Source organism: Pongo abelii, chromosome 9 (assembly GCF_028885655.2).
Source record: "Pongo abelii isolate AG06213 chromosome 9, NHGRI_mPonAbe1-v2.0_pri, whole genome shotgun sequence".
NCBI classification, from domain to species: domain Eukaryota; kingdom Metazoa; phylum Chordata; class Mammalia; order Primates; family Hominidae; genus Pongo; species Pongo abelii.
The window spans coordinates 41829608-41848025 of record NC_071994.2 but is presented as its reverse complement, the minus strand read 5'-3'; positions in this window follow the sequence as shown (position 1 = coordinate 41848025).

The window sequence follows — 18418 nt, the reverse complement described above, 5'->3', positions numbered from 1 at the left end:
CACGCCACTGCACTCCAGCCTGGGCAATAGAGTGAGACTCTGTCTCAAAAAATAAATAAAAGTAATAATAATGAAATGGATTATACACCATGACCAAGTGGGATTTAGTCTTGCAATGTCAGGATAGTTCAACATACAAAAATCAATCAATGTAATACATCACATCAACAGAATGAAGGACAAAAAACTACATGATTGTCTCAATTAATGTATATTATTTTACAATATTCAACACCTTTTAATTATAGAAAACAAAACAAATGATAAGCTTCAACAAACTAGACATAGAAGGAAATTAAATATAATTAAAGCTATAAATTAATAGTCCACAGCTAACATAATGATGAAAGACTGAAAGCTTATCCTCCATGATTACCAGATTTAAAATACTTAATGGTACCATCACCAAAATCTTTCTTTTGCTATCTCTTTATACCCACATCTACCCAATCCCCCTCATTAATCCTAATTCCTGGGACTCACCATTTTGTTCTCCCTTTTTTATTTATCTTATATCTCAAAAAGTGTACAAATGGAATCATCCAAAGTTTATCCTTTAGGATTATTTTTTTTCACTCTGCCTAACTTCCTTGCTGTTCATCTAGTTGTATGCATCAATAGTTTGTTCTTTTTTATTGCAGAGTGGTATTCTATGGTATAAATGTATCACATTTATTTATTTGTTTTTTGAAACACTTGAGTAGTTTCCAGGTTTCTGTTATTATTAACAAGGTTTCTAGAAACATTTTGTATAAGATTCTGTATGAAAATTAGTTTTTATGACATATTGTAGCCGGACGAGCTGCAGAGAAAACTCCTCAGACACCGGATTAAAAAAGGAAGAGGCTTTATTCGGTCAGGAGTGTCGGCAGACTTGCATCTTAAGAGGCAAGCTCCCTGAAAAATAAATTCTTGGCCCTTTTAAGGGCTTACAACTCTAAGGGGTCCACGTGAAAGGGTTGTGATAGATCGAGCCAGTGTGGGGAACGTGACTGGGGGCTACATGCATCAGCTAACAGAACAGAAAGTTTTGCCATGCTTCTTCATACAATGTCTGGAATTTACAGATAATACAAGTAGTTTAGGTCAGGGTCTGATATTATTATTATTATTAGTAGTAGTAGTAGTAGTAGTAGTAGTAGTATTGTAACTACCAGGGCTAGATGGTGGCACCAGGCTGTGTGGCTATTTATCTTACTTCTGTTTCTTTTAAACTTTTTGCTTTCTTCCTTTCCTCCTGTCTTATAAACTAGGCAAGGGTGGGGGGAGGAGGGCAGCAGGAGAAGTGGTGGTCTCCTTTCCTTATTCCCTCTTTTGAGAATTTCACGTATTAGTGGAAGTTCTCACTTTTATTTTTACTTTCTGAGTTTCTTTGCGAGACAGAGTGATAGTGATTCATATAATATACTTGTGCTGAAGTTTTCTGATGAACCAAGGTAGCAACAAAACCTTTTACCATTTGAAGGAGCAAGGGTAATACACAGGGGAGCAGCAAGCAAGTTCTTATTACTAGCAGTATACGCATAATGAGAGTTTTAAATTTTCTTATAGCTGGAAACTATTTTTTAAATAGAGAGTTAGGATTAAACCTGTGCTAAACCTGTACAGGCACATGTGCCAACTTTCTCATGTCCTAAGCGGGTTAGTTCTTTTACTGGGTCTTAAAAGCTTTTTTTAGTGAGCAACGCAGTATTTCTTAATAATAGAAGTTTTTAAGAGCCAGACGCTTGAACTTGTGGGCATCTGTTTGGGGAAAGAGTCAGTTAAAGTAAAGTAATCTTGAGGCATTAACTCTTTTGCTTCTCAAGGCCATTGGTCTCTCATGTTATGTTTATAATATATCCAAGAACAAAATTGCTGGGACATAAGTCTATGTTTGGTTTTAAAAGGGAATACCACAATAATTTCAAAGCTGAATTAATGATTTTACATTTCTACCATTTCTCTGCATTCTCATTAACATGTTTCATCATTATTTTTTATTATAGCCAGTCAGATGGTTGTATAGTACATCTCATTATGGTTTTAAGTTACATTTCTTGAATAGTTAAATACACTGAACATCTTTTCATGTGTTCGTTTGTATCTGTATATTATTTTCTAGGAAATACCTGTTCATGTCTTTTGATCATTTTCTAATTGGATTATTTATTTTTAATGTTGATTTCTAGAATTCTTCATATATTCTAGATACACAATGTTTTCAGATACATAATTTGTAAATATTTTATGTCTATAATTTGTCTTTTAATTTTCTTAATATGGTCTTTTTGTAAAGCATAACTTTATTTTCAGTGTGATTTAATTTATCAAACTTGTGTAAGTTGTGTTTTTAAGTCTGGGAACTGTTGACTTCTAGGTCCTGAACATTTTTTTCCTACTTTCCTTATTTGTGGTAGAAGTTTTACAGTTCTATGTCTTCTAGTTAAGTCTAGGCTCCATTTTGAGTTAATTTTAATATAAGGTATGAGATTTATGGTAATTTTTTCATTTGTTTTTGCCTATGTTCTAACACAGTTTATTGACCAGACGATCACCCCTCTATTGAATTATTTTTGTTCCTTCAGCACAAATTAATTGAGCATATTTGTGTAGCTCTATATCTGAGTTTTTTATTCTGTTCCACAGCTGTGCGTATGTCTCAGGCAGCATGCAGTCCACGCAGTCTTAATTTAATTATCCACATAATTAGCCTTAGTATTAGGAAGTTATTCTTCTCACTTCATGTTTGAAAATTATTTTGGATATTCTAGAGCCTTTCTCATTCACTATGAATTTTACAGTAAGGTTTTTGTTTGTTTCTTTTTTCTTGTTTGTTTTTAATAGGATCAGTATCTTGCTCTGTTGCCCAGGCTAGAGCGCAGGGGTGAAATCATAGCTCACTGTAGCCTCAAACTCCTAGGCTCCAGCAATCCTCCTGCCTTGGCCTCCTGAGTAGCTGGAACTAAAGGCATGCTCCCCGAAACCCAGTTAACTTAAAAAAAATGTAGAGACAGGGTCTCACTACATTGTCTAAGCTAGTCTCAAAATCCTAATTTCAAGCAATTCTTTTGCCTTGACCTCCCAAAGTGGTGGTATTACCGGCATGATCCACTGCACCTGGCCCTAAAATAAGTGTTTATATGTCTACAAAATATTTGTGGAAATTTTGACAGAAATTGCATTAAACCTATAGGCTAATTTAGGGAGCATTCATGTCTTTATAATGTCGAGTCTTCCATTCTATAACACTGTATATTTTTCTATTTATTTAGATACTTTCATCAGCATTATGCAGTATTCAGCACACAAGTCCAAGCAATTGTTAGATCAACAACTAGTTATTTCACTGTACATTATTTTTGGAATATATACATGACACTATATTTTTACAATAAATACCTTTGGTGACCATATATTTAGTGCTTTTATCTAGGAATACAATTTATATGTGTATGTTTATCTTTTATCCTACATCTTTATTGAACTCACTTATCAATTCTAGAATGCTTTTGTTGATTTATTGAGACTTTCTACGTAGTCAATTATCCCTCTACAGATAGGTACACTTTTATTTGTTCCTGTTCAATCAGTAACCATTTAATTTCATTTTTTAGCTTAATGTGCTGGCTAGAACTTGCGGTATTCTGTTGAATAAAAGTGGTGAATGTTAAAACTTATTTTTTAAAGCAGGTTTTTAATTTATTCAGGAAGAAATAAGTAGACTTTTAAGCCAAACCTCAGTTTTCTGTTTCCAGAGCTCGTGTTCTCTTTACAGAGGTACTTCCTTAATGGAAGTCCTCCTTTTTCAGAAACGCCTCTTCACAATAGCACCATGTCCATGAAAATCATGCATTAAAACTTGTGGTAAAATAGTTTCTATGGTCCAAAATGAATCAACTAACCTAAGAAAACCAGCAGCCTACTAAGAAAACTAGTTATGTAACTAGTCCAATTATTGAATATATGGAATCATGTAGTAAATTCTTCAGTACAAGTTTCGAAGTGTAATGCATTGCAGGATAATCTAGATTTTTTTTAGACATTAACATTAAGAATGCATGCCATTTTCTTTATACCTTCTTTAATACTAGGGGACACGCCTGCATTCTCTGGAAGTAAAGTTTTATGAAAGTGTCCTAATGAATTTGTATTTTATCCATTACATAGTTTTGAAATTTGTAGACACACAAAAATACAGGAACATCATATTTAAGATAGAGAAGTAAATTACAGTCTTGAAATGAAAGTCATAACCTGAACACTTAAGATTCCGTTATATTTAAGGCTAGAAAAATCTACTATCCTGTGCCTCTGCATGTATTCATTACAATATTGTTTTCTGGTTTAATTCATGGGAAGGTGAAGCACATAAGTTTTACCTTTATGTTTTGTCTACTGTTTGTACATTTTTGAATAAGCGGATAACTTTAGAGAGAAAGTTGACATGAAAAACGGAATGACAATTGGAATGGAGGCTTGGACACTTTTGCCTTGTTCCTGATTGAACGAACAAAGCATTCTGTCTTTGAAAACTGTATATGATGTAAGCTCTAGGGTTCTTTGCAGCTATTCTTTATCAAGTGGAGGAAGTTCTTCTCTATGCTTAGTTTTCTCATGTGAGTACATATAATAATATATCCCATATTATATATTATATATATCGTGTATATACTCACACACACACATATATATACACTATAATCGTGTGTATTGAAGTTTGTCATATTACATGATCATGTAATTTTTAATCTTGTTTTTTGTATGACATATTGCTTTATAACTTTTTTATAATCAACCTCTGAGACTTGTAATAATTTTATTATTTTAAGGTGATTTTTAAGTAATGTTTGAAGCATTTTTATGACAGTTTTAAAATCTTTGTCAGGAAATTTTAACTTCTGATTCATCTTATTATTGGCATTACTTGGTTGTCTTTTCTTATTCAAATTGAAGTTCTCCTGGTTTTTGGTATTAAGAGTAAGTTTCTCTGGAATCCCAGAAATGTGAGTTATTGTGTTAGGAAACTTCTAGTACTAAAGTCTTCTATTTTTACAGACAGTTGCCTTGATTAGGTTTAGTATGTGGAATCTAGCCTACTCTTTTGGGCTTTATTTCCATTGACAATTTAGTATCTGAGCATATGCAATGCCATTTTAGCCTTCTGGTGATGCTAAGGTTTCCACTCTTACCCTGTTTTGTCACCTGTGGGCACAAAAGTTTCTTCCCTGGATTGTATGCTGTTGTTTCTGGGGTAATTTCTGGGGCAAATTCTGGGGCCATGTTCTATTTTTGGCTATTACAATGCTACCTTTTTTTCATCATGTAGGAAAAGGGGCAATTTCTTCTTGATTTTCACATGTAAAATCCTCTGAGCTTTTTTGGTGGTTCGTTATTTTTCCCAAAGGCAGGCTGGGTGATATTTGCAAAGTGAGTGAGGCAGAGAGAGAAAATTCCACAGAGAATTGACATCTCCTTTGCGTTCTAAGTGAAAGTTTGCTTCAATAGTAACTACTTAACTTGATGAAATAGTTAAGACATGATACTAGCAAGTTATGATCATATTAGACTTATCACTTGTTTTCTTCCTGAGTAGAACACATTTTATGAACACTATTTTGCTAAGTTTCCATAATGTTTGAGGAACACAGAGAAAGGAAATTCAAAGGTATTTTTAAATTGTAATACCCCTTATCACAATAAGATTGAGATATTAGACAAGGTTGGTGCTGAAATACACCCATCAATTATTTTCTTTAATTTTCATATTCAATAAAAGTTGTTTGTTTGGAAGATCAAAGGATTTTATCCTCATAATCATCTAAGATTACATTAATGAAAGAACCCACCCTACAGCATATCTGTAAGTTTCTTTTTCAAGATTGTGGTTTCATGAGATGTGCTACAACAGAAGGATTTCAGGGTAAAGAATAGATTCAGGAAGTTTTTCACACAATATCTGCCTTTGTTATATTTGACAGTTATCAAGTACTATAACTCAAACTTCATTGAGATTCTGAATTACATATGGTTCATAATAAAATGTGTGTTCAAATAATGAACATCTGGTATGCTTTTAGACTAAAAGCAGTCAACCTTATTGAAAAATACTGAAGTTAATACATAATGTGAGATTTCCTAATGAACAAAATATTATATCTTAGTTTGCTGGATTGCTGTTATATCTTATATATTGAGGTTTTTGCTAGATAGATTGATGACTATTTTTTAAATTACTTGTGGTTTCCATTATTGATGTACCTGAAAGTGTAGAAATGATTGTCATTTTTTAATAATCTTAATGTCTAAACAAATTTAGAATTCAATGTTTTTCTAATTCTTTTACATTAAGAATATTTTTCTTATCACGGAGGAGGAATTTCCAGTAGAATTTGACTTGTTTGTAGTAACTGAGTATTTTAATATTGATTAAAAGCCATTCGGAATATTTGACCTTGAGGGTATCTCAGATTTCTGATTCTTTCTCCATTGTGGCCTTCATATATATATATTAAAGTGATGGCACTTTTTGTTCCCCTTCATCCCTTCAGTTTAAATTTGCTAGTCTATTCTCAGTTGGTACATTTACAGGACCTGTTGAATGAAGGACAAATAAAACTACCCAAACAACCCCACTGCCGTGAGCTGTTTTCAATTTTGATTACGTCAGAACGTATTCCCTAGATCCATTAGAGCAGATTCTTTTTCTATCAGGAGATGTAAAGCTAGAGCAAGTCACATTTATGCACCTGGAATCTTCCAGATACTGTGCCTGGCACTAGGCTTATAACTTGGCTTCGTTTATTTGTATGAAGCGCCCAAAAGTTCGAGAGCAAGAGAAGTGCCTTTCCCCCGTGCAACAGCCCCCGCCCACTGCCCTGGCAAAATACACAACTAGACAAAGCTTGCACACATTTCTTAAAAAACAAAATAGATAAATAGAAGATATGGAGAGATGAGAAATGTGAAAATATTAAGAACGCCCCACACACAAAATTTTAAAAAAGCAATTCAACATTATTTCTGAACTTCAATTATCACTATCGTCTGTTTGACAAAATCCCTTTATATCGTTTTTCCGTACAGCATTCCTGATCCCTTTGTTTAGATGAATCAGAGTTGAAATGCTTGTCTAGATCCTTCTCATAATAGTTACTAAAATATTTTATATTTTTAAACAAAATATTTTTGGCATTTTCATAACTAGAAATATATGAGATTTAGGTATTAAAATTTTTTTCTTGTTTTACATTTTTATGTTTTATAATTTGTTGCTATAAATTAATTGCTGAATTGTGTTAGGGATCTAAACTTAAATTTATTAAATTATATTTATTTTGACGCTTCTATTTTTTATCAACTTTTTAAAAAGAAATTCCACACGCATCCTTGATCTGAAAGTGAGATGCACACACATATACACATGTTTACTGACAGAAAACAGTTGAACAGCTTTTAAAAACAAGAAATCGAGAAAAAAACAATAATAAATAATAAGTAGATTGATAATAAAACCAGAAGCTGAGTTAAATTCATTCAGTTGCTAGTTCATTCATACTCTTTCAGACCATAATCTCGGGGTAAAATCATGTAATTTTTTACAAATATATGTATCTATAAAAAGTTGTCAATTTTTCCTAAAAGTTAACAATTATGATGCTTCAATGACAATCTACTTGGAATAGATATACAAAGTCATAATTGCATAAAGACTATATAGGCTTTTTCAATAACTTGCCAATTATAAATTGGTCTGTTTTGGACCCAAATGTTATATAACAGTTACCGTTTCGTCTAGTCCTTCTATAATACAGCTGTTGAAATCACTTTGAGTATTATGAAATGCTGGGGATCTTCAGCATTGCTAGAATCAAACTTGCAACCATCCCATAAATGGTTTACATCTACCATTTACATTCACTTTCCTCAGGTCTGGATTTTGTGCTAGTTTGAGTGTATTGTTTATTGTGGATTTTATTTCTATTCTTAATATCTTGGACTAAACTCATAGAATATTAAGAAAAGTCATTAGATAATTTATTTGCCTAAATAATTCACTACTGCTAATATTTACTAGAAAAAAATCTATATAAATGTCTCAGAGTATTTAGAATTCTATAGAAAATCTTCTTATGTATGTATCATAAGATTATGCCAAGTGATGAAAATTGTTGACTTGTTAGAAATGCTTAACATGATCTTTTGTATAAGTTAAATATAATATTGGCTAGGGGTAAGGGTTCTAGAAAACCAATACAAAAAGATAACGTGCTATGTTTAAAAAATAATTTTAAGTAAAGGACCATTTGATGAAAGACAAACATTCATGTAGAACCAATAAACTTACATTCATAATTTTTGACCATCAACATATTTTTAAAATAATCATTAAATGGCTTTAATGAACACTAAAAATTGGAGTCTTGATATGACCAAGACTAATCAAATAAATGCACTGGTGATCATTCTGAAAATGGCTCTCAGGAAGCCATTTAAGGAAATTGGCATTTGAATAAATTCTTTATTGATGGTTTCAGCAGTAACTTGAACTTGTGGGTTCAAGTTAATGGATTAAATGAAGCAGTTAGTTTTTCTATATATTCATCTTTTACGAGTAGACACATTTTAGAAATACAAAAAGCATGGACAAATCCTTGGTTTTACAAGATGGATCTACTACAGCATGTGAAGATATTTAAAATAGTGTAACTGGCAGGTTATATCCCACTTAAACAGTCTCAAAATGACTTTCAGGTGTAAGAAATAGGAATCTGTAAGAGTGAGCTAAAACCTTGTTTATAAAAGAATGTTAAATATTCATAAAAGCTATAACCAATAGGTGACCTTAAATTTTATAATAACAGCTTTCTATAAGGACATGGCAAAATGTTGAGTGACTTGAAGTATTGGAAAGCTATTATTAAATAGCTTTTTAAAATGTGAAAACTTAATAGGTAGTGTCATTTATTATCTGTTTTTCATAGCACAGCTAGAGACAAAGAGCAAGAGAAGGAGAACCAATTTTATAGCTAATACTTAGAGTTTCCACAGGAAGTGAGAAATGTAAAATATTGGATCTCTTGATTCAGTTTCTTCTAGCTTCCAAAGGTCTCTTGTTAGCTCCTAAAAATACTTGATTCTTTAAAAGCAAATATTTCTAGGCTTATTTGTCTCTTTGATTTCAGTTTTTCACTGTATTGAAGTGACATGCTTAACTATCTCTACAGGTCCTTGAAAGGAAATCAGGGAATTTAGTTTGTTTTATGTCTACCCCTCATTCTACCTCACCCAAGGAGGTGAAGGAGGTAAAGAATATAGCCCTGGGCTCTCCGAACTCTTCCTCCACCAAGTTTAATCCCAATGTCTTCTCTTTTATCTCATGTATTAAATGGTTTACACATTGGGGTATGATACGTAGTTTTGATCAAAGATAATCATCTTTGGTATACTCAAGCAGATGTTGGTGCTGTGCCTGCACAACCTGTAAAACCATGAGTCAAATTAAACCTCTTTTCTTTATAAATTGCCCAGTCTCAGGTGTTTCTGCATAGTAACACAAGGACAGATTAACACATAAGTCTAGTGAAATATATTTGGCAGTTTGGTTCTGCTTACAGGATAAAATAGAACTGAATCTAGGAGTTATACTTCTGACTAGGTTCTCCTCTTATCCCTCATTAAAGCAGCAGTAAATTCAAGATAACAAGAATCTGTTCTATAAATTTCAGATCATCTTTTTAAAGAGTTTTTTCAGTCTTGGTCCCCCACATTACAGGAATGTTTAGGCAGAAACTCTCCAAAGCTGCCATTCATATCCTTTATTGGAACAGCCATCTGCATCTATATACCGGTACATCTGTGTTACCCAGATTCCATGTTACATGGATGTCACATTTCTAGCATAAACAAGTGTTCTCTAGACTCTATACCTAGAGCCAGAGGACATTTTCCTTTTGAGAAACAGTGACAAACGTGTAGAAGAAATGTTGATAAATGGAGCAGTAGATAATAGATCAGCAATCCCTTAATATTTATTCATAATCCCTGAAATAGATTTTGCTAGAGATTCTTGTTAATATGAGATAAAATATTTAACTTGATTTGAGATCTGTCATGTAATACAAGGACTATGTAGATGATTTAGAAAACATTGGCCTAGATAATATTTAAAAGATGGCAAGGTTATGAAAGAAAGAAAATGTAGTTGTTTTTGTTTGTTGTTTTGTTTTTTTGTTTGTTTTTTAGGTTTTTCACATTGTAGTGCAGGGTGTGGCTTCATTACTTTATCTTATTTGAATGAACAAAATTTGAGAACAGCTATGTCTATGAATGTGAAATAGTTTATGACAATAAATTCTAGAAACATTGAAAAAATTATCTTCTCAGAATTTAGCCTTCTGATCATAAATTGAGAAGTTCATTATGCATTTTCAGATTAACTTGAATGCACAGAATAAGGAGACAAATAATTTATTGTAGTTTTGGGAAATCTGAATAATGGTAGAAATCTATTAACTCTTGTTTTGGAGACACAGAGTATTCCTTTGAATGAAGACTTAGGACAGATATTTTTACATCACAATATTATGCTTACTGCCTGTCATTCCTCTTTGATTATTACATTTTGAGGGGAGAAAAATTTCAAGGCTTTTCAGTGCTTGAGTTCCCAAATAAATTTCACATACTTTAGAAAGCATTTGATTTATTCTTTGACGTTTCATTAATTAGCTGTAACATATTTATACTAACATGTGCCTTCTTTTGGGAGTGTATATTTCTCATTATAGTCCCATTGTGTACATTCTTATAGGCATGTAACTGTTTCTACTTTCATTTGTGACTTATGGCATTTGTGTACATTCATATGTGTTGGCACATACACTAGTCAAATGTGTGTGCCTGTATCTGTACATCCCTGTCAGGTATGTATACATATATCCATATGTACATATTAGCCTTATAATATAATCCATCAAAATGTACACACCTGTGTCAAATATGTTGTTTGTTTACTGGGATTTTATTTCGGTTTAAACTACTGCCAAAATTAAATAAACAATTATTCTAAAAAGGACTAGATAACTCCCTATTGGTGTTTGAAGCCCCAATGTACTTACTGTTGCCTCATATATCAATGCAGGCTTTCCCCAGCTACCAAAGCTGCCATTTGATTCAGATACCCAATCTGCCTCACATGTGCTTGCGGTTGGGGAGTTACATTTGCGTCTATTTATTGGATGCTCAAAGAGATTAGTAAACACACACAGCCCTAGAGTAATTTTATACATTATCTTGATAATAACTAAAGTATTTTTAGTTGGATGCAAATGAAGGAAATACGTCAAATGACTTACATATCTGACTACTAAAAAAATTATTGTATTATTATAGAGTATTACTGTAGTGTATTATTATAGAGATAATAACTTAGATACAATGTTAAGGAAAGTAAAATATTTCATTTGCCTCCAATAACAATAAAGGGAATGTTCTTCTGATTGGAATTAACCTCAGATATTTTTGGATATGATCTATTTTTTAAAAATGATGATACATTTGAAACCAATGTCTGCTTATAGTAAACACAGTACTTTGTTTATATAAAACCAACAATGCATTAAAATTTTGCCTGTTTGTGTGCTTTATTTGAAATTTCAGTTAATAGTAGTCCAGTGTATTTCAATAATTTTAAGAACACAACACTGCCTCTTTCATGGTGTAACCCACCAAGGTCTCTTGGCTTTAACCTGAGGTCTAGTGTGTGTTATATAATGTCCATTACAACTAGGTAACCAACTGAGTTTTTATTTATCTCTATTCCATATCATATAACATCTCCAGTTGTTTCCTAAGTATGCATTAATGATGTAGCTTACCAATAATCTTGCTTTAAAGTTGTCTTAAGTACCTTCTTTGGACAAAAGGATGCTATGTGTGGTAGTAGCTTCTATCAGAGGGCCTTGGAAATCTTCCTGAGCATGGGTCTCTATTTGCCATCTTGAAATAAACTCCTCAGCAAGATTCCTCAAGTCAGCTTATCCAATAGTGACTTACATGCATACTTAGATCCAAACATGTAGGAGATACATATACACACCAGAAGTGGTAAAACATAATGATTATAAGCAAAAGCATTGGAATCAGACTTCTTGGGAATTTTCAGTTCAACTACTCATTAACTACACAGCCTTAAACACCTTATTTAACCATTATATGCCTCAGTTTGGTAATTTTTAAATTGAGAATAATAAAATGCCTATTTAGTAATTATAGCAGGCATCTACTTGAATATTAGACAAGATAATTTGAGTAGAACACTTGGATCATAGTAAACCTTCAATAAATATTAGCTATTGCTATATATGTGGTTATGTAACATGTATGTATACATGCATACACATGTGAATGGAAACATAATTATAAATGTGAAATTTTGCACAAGAATGTAATATTCATCCACCTACGACTATAAATCATATAGTGTTTATGCATAAATGCACATATTTTATGTGTCCTTATACACAAAATGATCACATTTACATATATGTAAAAGACATCTATGAATATATGTGTAATATACAAGCTTTCATGCATTAAGAATATTCTGTAAATGTTCGTAACTCCTACTCTTAATTATTTGCAAAAAAATTTACCTTATATAATTATGTGTTGTACTCATATTGCATAAGGTGAATGAATTGAAGATATTGCGATCAACCTTGTAAAATCCCTACACCTGTGGCATCAAATGAATCTTCATTTATTTATTTGTTTGATCGCATAATTATTTACACACACTTATTTCTGTCTGTGTTGTAAATAACAAAGTCTAATACAAACTATAATTTTGATTACTTGTATTTTAAGAATTATACAATTTTGCTCTGTTCTACAACTTTTTTCCTACTTAGTGATATTGGAGAGAAAATGATAATATATATATTTTTCATAACTAAGGGATATAAATTTTAATGAGACAGATCTCAGTCTATAATTGCAATAAGAAGAAAGCTTATTTTTTTAACTAAGTAAGCATGTGAGCACTGTTCTGAAGTTTCAGGTTTAATTTGATGTTTGTATACAAATATAAAAGTACATATTTCAGATCATCTCTTGACTTTCCTAGATTCTAAATTCTTATGAAGACTTCTATGCAATAATAACTGGGATATTTAAAATATTAATAAAGCCATAATCAAAAGAGCTACAATTTATATTTTATGGTAGAAAAAATTCAACTCACATTCATGAATTTTGAATTGATATTTTATTTTCTTATTTGGGAAATTAAAGCATTAACTTTTCTTTTAATTTTTTTGTTACTACTTTGAGGTTATAAAGCCTTCAAAATCTTTGTCTATCCCTGCACCCTTTTTTAAAGGAACCCATGTTAAATAGACTTCTTCCTCATGTGAATGAACATTTTTAAAAATGAAATTTCATTTGAATGTTTAGAATTTAGAAATCCCAACAATCTCCTAAAATAAAAAGCTTTACACTTCTTGAACTACTCAAGTAACCTGCTATGTTAAAGCTGCACTTACAATCCTGACTTTTCAAGGTATTTACGGGCCAGTACCCATAATAACTCTTTTAAATTCCAAGTCAGGTCATGATACTGTTCTTGTTAAAACTTCCAGTGGCTTCCCATCTCACTGAGAATTTGATTGAAATTGATTAAATGTTTTAATACAAAAGATTTTTGCCTTGGCCTACTAGGCCCTCTTAGACCTGCCCACCTTTCTGGGGCCTCGCCTGATTCCATTCTTTTCATGACTCCTGCTTGTACTGGCCTCTCTTCTGTTTCTTGAATTTGCTTGGAAGTCTCTGCCTTAGGACCTTTGCTTTTAATATTCTATCTTTCTTAAAAATTCTTACTCTAAATGTTTGTTTATCTCACTCTTTCTACTCTGTACTCGGGTAACACTTTATATTTTGTGAGAATAGCTCTATGCAAAAGAGTACCACTAACTCCCGCACCCCACTGCCACCATTTGTTATATACTTAACTTATACACTTAACTTGCTTTATTTGTCTTTATAGTAATACCTACCTGACATTATATACATATGTATACACACACAGAGATACATATGTATAGTTGTTTATTTATTTACAAAAACTCTCATCTCTGAAATGTATTGTGTTCCATAAGAGCAGGAGCTTTGTTTTGTTCATTGCCATGTCCACAGCGGTCTGACACAAATTAGTTGTTCAACAAATATCGGTTGAATAATTTAACAACTCACTTTCTCACTAGCTTCAATACTTCTCTGTCATGACAGTGAGGTAGGCATCACTCTGAAACTAGAATAGCAAGGCCTTAGGCTCGGGCCATGGTGCTGCCGCTTTCAGAGGTATTAGCCTTGTGACCTTCAGCAAGCCACTCAGAAAATATCTAGCATTTTAAGAATTGATGAGTGCTGGAGTTTTATTTGTCTCCTCCACATCACCAGCAAGTACTCAAGAGAATCACTACTTAAAGGTGAACATAAAGTGATTCATACTGAATACAACATCAAAAAGAAAGGAGGCATAACATTCTAAAAAGAATGATATAAAGATTGAAACAAGCATATGTAGTTGTTACTTTTAAATAATTGTACAGGTTAACAAGATTATGAACATGTTCAGTTCAAGAGTTTCAGTGATTTGCCCAAGATCATGTGAAAGTAGAGCCAGTACTCCTAATGAGGAAGCCAGTGTTGAGTTAGCAACATACCGAGTCAGACTACTGTGAGATTAGAGTTACAAAAACAATACATCCGTAGGACGCATCCTGAAGTTACCAAAGTGTATTTCTGGTGCTAGAGCTCAGGACTTTGCATTTATATAATAGTCTTTATCCAAACCTAAGTATTCTAAAATTTAAGAGCCACTGCCCTGTGCTACTTCTGTAAGTATTACTCTCTTAGGTTGGACAATGTACTGATTCTCTCTTTATATGAACTCTTCTCTAGTTATCAAATGTGCTCTGAAGAAGCCAGAAGCAAGGTACTTAGAGCTACCTATTAAAGAAGTTATATCACCTGCAAAACTGGCAGTTTTTCAGCCAGTGTTATAGTACGGTTGCTTTTCTCACCACTCGTGGCCTAACTTTTAAATATCTTGCCAGGTTGTCATCAGATTTTCAGATTGACAACCACACATAAGAATTAGCACAGCAGTTAACCTTAGGCCTGCTTTAAAGGCTGGCCATTGACTGGCATCTGGAAACTTAAATTTCAGGAGAATTCCCACAGTGTCCTTACAGATCAGAGTGGCTCCGTCTGCCTAAAAAGTTTATGCAAAACAATATGGCTTTTGCTGAATATCTGCTTTCCTTTTAGGAGTCTAGAATTTTGCTACCTGCTCAGCAGAGGGTTATTTGTAAGCGATCCCGAAGATAAATCCTGAGCACTGAGTCTCTAATGAGCTTCATTGGTAGACAAGACAACTCAAAAATAAAATATTTGGGAATATACCTAAACAAGGAGATGAAAGACTGTTAGAAGAAAAACTACAAAACACTGCTAAAAGAAATTATAGAAGACACAAAATCTTGTGTTTTCATAACTCATTGCTGGAGGAATTAAGTGAGTAGTGCATCCTGTGTGACCACACTGAAGGAGGACTCTTACGGCTCTTGTAAGATTATGCTTGGTTGCCTTGCACTTTTTCTTTCCCTGATATTGCTTTGTATTCTTTCACTGTAATAAATCAACCATGAATAAGAGTATATGCTGAATCCTGTAGGGCCCCTGGTGAATCATCAAATCTGGAGGTGATCTTGGGGATCCCCAGCATGGTAACTTAATGGCTTATTTCTTCTTTCATTCTGAGCATAAAAGCTGCCCAAGTGGTGCTGGGATAATTGGCAAGCCACATATAGAAGAATGAAACTCTATCCTCATCTGTCACTTTATACAAAAATCAACTCAAGATAGATCAAAGACTTAAATCGAAGACCTGAAATCATAAAAATTCTAACTGATAACATCAGAAAAATCCTTTTAGATATTGGCTTAGGCAAAGACTTCATGACCAAGAACCCGAAAGCAAATGCAACAAAAAACAAAGAGAAATAGATGAAACTTAACTAAACTAAAAAGCTTTTGCACAGCAAAAGAAATAATCAGCAGAGTTAACAGACAACCCACAGAGTGGGAGAAAATCTTTGCAAACTATGTATCCAACACAGGACTAATCCAGAATCTACAAGGAACTCAAAGAAGTCAACAAGAAAAAAACAAATAATTCCATCAAAAAGTGGGCTAAGGACATGAATAGACAATTCTCAAAATAAGATATACAAATGAACAAAAAAATACAAAAAATTATCAATATGACTAATTACCAGAGAAATGCAAATCAAAACCATAATGTGATACCACCGTACTCCTGCAAAAAAAGTCCATAATTTAAAAATACAAAAATAGTAGATGTTGGCATGGATGTGATGAAAGGGAACACTTTTATACTGCTAGTGAGGATGTAAACTCATACAGCCACTATGGAAAACAGTATGGAGATTCCTTAAAGAACTAAAAATAAATCTACCATTTGATCCAGCAGTCTTACTACTGGGTATTTACCCAGAGGAAAAGAACTCAGTATATGAAAAAGATATTTACACACATGTTTATAGCAGCACAATTCACAATTGCAAAAATATGGAATCAGCCCAAATGCCCATCAATCAACGAGTGGATAAAGAAAATATGGTATATGAATATACCACAGAATACTACTCAACCATAAAAAGAAATGAAATAATGTCATTTACAGCAACCTGGATGGAGTTGGAGACCATTATTCTAAATAAATTAGTTATAAATTTTAAAAAATTAAAATAAAAAATAATTAACTCAGGAATGAAAACCAAATGAACAAACGTTTTATCTTCTCACTTACAAGTGGGAGCTAAGCTATGAGGATGCAAAGGTATAAGAATAATACAATGGACTTTGCATACTCAGGAGGAAGGGTGAAGTGGGGGTGAAGGATAAAAGAGTACACATTGAGTATAGTGTACACGGATCGTGTGGTGGGTGCACCAGAATCTCAGAAATCATTACTAAATAACTTATCCTTATTTCCAAATACCACTTGTTTCCCAAAAACCTATTGAAATTAAAAGATGGTAATTGGTAGTGTACTAGCTAATGCAGAAGATAGCAGAAAAACTGAACTCAGACCATTTATTAACTAAATCACAGTGTTGGCCTCAGGCCCTTCTGCATCTACAAGGAAGATAAGAAAGTACAGCTAGGTTGGAATTCAGTAGGAAAGTTGCTATTTTGTGAATGTTAAGCATAAGAAAATATTCTAAAAGTGACTTTAATTTCAACATCAAAAAGAACTCTTCTGAAGTAATATATTTCTGGATTAAGATAATAACCAAAATATTTAATAGGGATATAATAACTCAAGAAAAATTAAAAATGAAAGCATGTAATTTATTTGCTTTTATGTGTTCTAATTCTGAAGTTTAAACTCATCACATGGCATCGTATCACTCTATTTGGCTCATGGGGCTCGAGTAACATTGGCCTTCTTGATCCTTGTTGATTGCTTCAAGTTACTTTTCCTTGGAGCCTTTGCGCTTGCAGTTCCTCCTACCAGAAGGTTTTTCTTCCATTTATTTATGTCTGTATACTCAATTGTCACCCCATCAGTGAGACTTGCCCTGACCCCTTAATTAAATCAAACCACTCTCTCGTACCTCTTAATCCCCATACCCTGTGTCATTTCATTCAAAATTTATCCATTCTGTATTTATTTTATTGATGCAAGGATTATTGCAATGCTAGGTAAGAAAAATAAATATTGGATTTTAAAATATACATATAGAATTAAATTTTGAGCTTATACAATTTTTGTAAAACTATTTTCTGAATCAAATTTGTATTGCATTTTATTTGCTTTAGTGGTGTATTGAGTGCCAGACATATAAAATCTGTAAGTAATTTTGTAAGTCCAATTGTCTCCTTCTTATTGTAAGTTCTACAGAAAGCCAAATGACTATAATAAATGTGTATAAGTCTAGGGAATTCTAACAAGAAAAAACATCAAAACAACTACAATCAGTATTCCATCACTACTGACAGCTACATTTTGTTGATTCTTCATTACAAGCTCTAACCACTGTGGTAAAAGTCTTTAAGATATATTACTTTATGTAATTCTTCTAGGAATTTTATTTCCGATTTATATTTAGAGAATCTAAGGTTTGTGGCAGCATAAAACCTGGGCAAACTCAATGTCACACAGCAGTAAGTAATAGAAATGGGACAAAATCTCCGATTGTTCTGCTGAGTTCCATGACTGAAATATTATCCACTCTTGCTATTTTGCTTCTCTACTCATTATCACATGGCAGTCTGCACACCCATTATGTGATTTACAATTGACATAACTGTTGACAGGATAAATCTGGATGTTTGTTTCCTAACCAAG